A 3631-nucleotide genomic window follows, 5' to 3' on the forward strand; every position below is an offset into this window, starting at 1 on the left:
TAAAGCACTGTAACTAAAGGCCAAAATCTCCTGCTATATCGCCAGTTTACTCTTCTTTTTTTTTGTGCAGGTTGCCTTACGTCCCACCGACACAGATAGGTCTTATGGCGACGATGGGCCAGGGAAGGACTAGGAGTGGGAAGGAAGTGGCCGCGGCCTTAGTGAAGGTACACCCCCAGCATTTGCCTGGTGAGAAAATGCGAAACCATGGATGCAGTATATTCTATTGGTAAAACTTGCGCTTTGTTGTGCAATTCTTTGTCTGCTGCGGAGTACAGGAACCGGTCACTCACACATTTCATTGAGTTGAATCTAACATAAATGTGAAATTCCTATTGGTTTTACGTCACACCGACGCAAATAGGACTTTAGGGGACGACGGAATGTGACAGGGCTAGGACTGGGAAGGAAGGTACTTTGACCATAACTAAGGCGAACCCCAGTAACCTTTACTTGATTTGGAAATGGGAAGCCATGAAAGATTACATACAGGGCAGCCAACAGTGGAATTCACATTCACCGTCTTCCGAATGCAAGATCACAGCTACGCGACCCGAACCGTGCAGACAACAGTTTCATTGAAAATGATATATAACGTCGTATTAAATACGTTTACTTTTTAATATTGGTCACGTTCTGATAAACGTTCATCCTGTGCCGATTCATCCATATGGATTTCATGTCTGGTGGATTAGCTGGCCAATTCATATGGTTGATACCCGCCTCCCTCATGAAGTCCCTCACTGTTGCTCCCTAAATAGGGTGAGCATGTTCGCCGACGTAAATTAATTCAGCACCATATTTATCTCTAAAACGTTGCACAAATTGTCGAAGACCCATAGTTATACCTTGGGGCAGTCAATATCCCTCGAATTGGTATTAAATTTGTACCACGGCCATGCGTTATCCGTGCCCAAAACATTACACACCACCTCCAAATGCATAAACTCCTTGAATATGCCGTTACTTTCCACAGAGTCATACCTGTCTTGAGTGTGTTGGAATTGTCTTGTTACTGCGCAATGTGTACAACTGCAATTATTTTGACCTCAGAATGGAATAACTCCCACAAGACCTGAAGTAATGCACACTTCATGACACAGGAACTGAATGGACACTCGCACGGAAGAATCAAGATTTCTGTCAGTTTTCCCAAATCAAATTTCCCGACATACATTATACCAACAGCACTTTCCCCGAATCGTATTGCCCGAAATCATTTCTCCAGACGTACCTGTTCCCGACAATCCTATTTTCTGACGCCATTCCAATCCCGACATACAATTTCTCAACAGAACTTTTCCGGAAAGGACGGTTATTGCCCTTGCACATAGTGTGCTTTGTGGTATCATAGAAATAACCAATGATGAATGAAAATTCACAGCCTGTTTCCAGTCATTCAACCGGGTCAGAAATGGAATGAATAAAGCCCCATCTAGTGTCGACGATAGGAATTGTGCCGGCTGCCGAAGCCTGTCGCACTCCTCTGGGGCAATGATGAATGAATGGCAGATGAAATGAAATGATATTGGAGAGTGTTGCTGGAATGAATTGTGACAGAAGAAAATCGGAGTACCGGGAGAATAACCTGTCCTGCCTCCGCTTTGTCCAACACAAATCTCACATGGAGTGACCAGGATTTGAACCACGGAACCCAGCGGTAAGAGGCCGGCGCGCTGCCGCCTGAGCCATGGATGCTTTTAAATAACCAATGATATTGTCTTTCGTTGCTATATTACAATAAATTTATGTCCTATATTGCTATACAATAATTTTTTAGAGAACAATGTAGTGCACGATTGGGCTTAAAAAATTAAAGGTATTGTCGTCATCTTTATGATATTCATAACTTAATACTGCCGAGCATAACCGGTTCTGAACATCCACCCAGTTCTTTATTGGGGCAGGCTTAGCTGATCGCCCCAAGCTAACTCAACTACCATTATTTCCGTGTCGGCTTGCTCGTTCCGGAGTTAACGAAGAGATGAGTACAAATCTTGGGGATGCATCCCAAGTAGTACACGAAATCAATTATGCCACCATTCACATGCATTTCTGGTCTTTTGTGTGCCATCGTAAGCTACTCGATGGTGGTTCCACATTCGAATTCCATACCTTGGCGGAAAAGTCCTTCGTCTACGTTTGGCTGGTCGTCCTATGACGTAATATTCTGCATGGTAATCGAAAAATGGTAAGTACCTCACGCTCATTACTGTTTCTGACATGATGAAAAGCTTCTTCTATATCGTTTTCTGGATGAAGTCCAAGGGCCACGAGCATGTGCGATGTAGTATTAATATCTCGACCATCGGGGTGGTTATAATGCTGCTGCAAACAATTTTGTTGAACTTGGCTGTAAACTGATTGGCAGAAATGGAACAATCAGCCGGAGTAAGAATCATTCGGAAAAACCTCAGTTCATGGATTCATTATTGCTTTCTCAAAATCTCCCATGATTTCACTTGCAGCGAAATTTGGAATTCTGTTTTTAACAGCTATAGTTACAACACGGCTGAGTGTAAAGGCGTAGTGCGCTGATGTTTTTGAAGGCAGTAAGGTAGAATTAGAATGGCGTGTGGCCTCCGAAGGAGTCTGGTGCAGGTCTTTCGAATTGACTCCTTATAGGCGACCTGCATGTCTGTGAGGATGAGGCCCTACCTATGATGAATTACAATGATGAAGACGACACACACAACCAGCCCCTCAGCCATCGGAAATAATTAATGAAGGTTACAACCCCCGACAGATTCTGGAACTGAACCCAGGATCCTTTGGATCAAAGGCCAGTACGCTAACCATTTAGCCGTGGAGCCGGACGGCAGTAAGGTGAGGACGAATTCCAGAGCAATATACTCTAGAGTATCGCCAGGACGTCGTGCAGCTTTAGGCACCAATCCCATTACGGTGAAGATCTGAGTAAAAAGGGTGGAAAACACCTCGAAGGTCACATCTACGAACAAAGTCCCACTTCGAGATAACAGATGTAGATTTCGTCTTGTCGCAAATACCAACACTCGCTCTGGCTCCTTGGAATAAAAAATTAAGAACGTTTCGCCTGCTAAAGTTTTGGTAAACCGTTTTGGAATGTCGCCCTGTTATTTAAGTGATGTAGGGTTAAGAGGTAATTCTCGCCGCCGAAACCTCCGCATTGAACTCAGATTTTGCCGCTCTGGAAGTTGGCTTAAAACTCCAGAAACCAGGCGAGTTGACCGTGCGCGTAGAGGCGCGCTGCTGTGAGCTGGCATCCATGAGATAGTGGGTTCGAATCCCACTGTCGGCAACCCTGAAGATTGTTTTCCGTTGTTTCCCATTTTCACACCAGGCAAATGCTGGGGCTGTACCTTAATTAAGGCCACGGCCGCTTCCTTCCAACTCCCGTGCCTTTCCTATCCCACGTTGCCATTATACCTACCTGTGTCGGTGCGACGTAAAGCCCCCTAGCAAAAAATCTCCAGAAGATACTCAATGAAGCTCATTTCGAAATATCTGAGCTGGCGGCACCTCAGGATGTTTTTCAGCTGCACGTTTCAGATTACATATTATTTTTTCGGTCTCGCCTTGTCTGCGGTCTGGTGAATGTGCATGTGGAGACTGGTCTCTTCCGCGCTGCATGACAATTTCGTCAAAATTT

The sequence above is a fragment of the Anabrus simplex genome, chromosome 2 (assembly GCF_040414725.1).
Source record: "Anabrus simplex isolate iqAnaSimp1 chromosome 2, ASM4041472v1, whole genome shotgun sequence".
Classification (NCBI taxonomy): domain Eukaryota; kingdom Metazoa; phylum Arthropoda; class Insecta; order Orthoptera; family Tettigoniidae; genus Anabrus; species Anabrus simplex.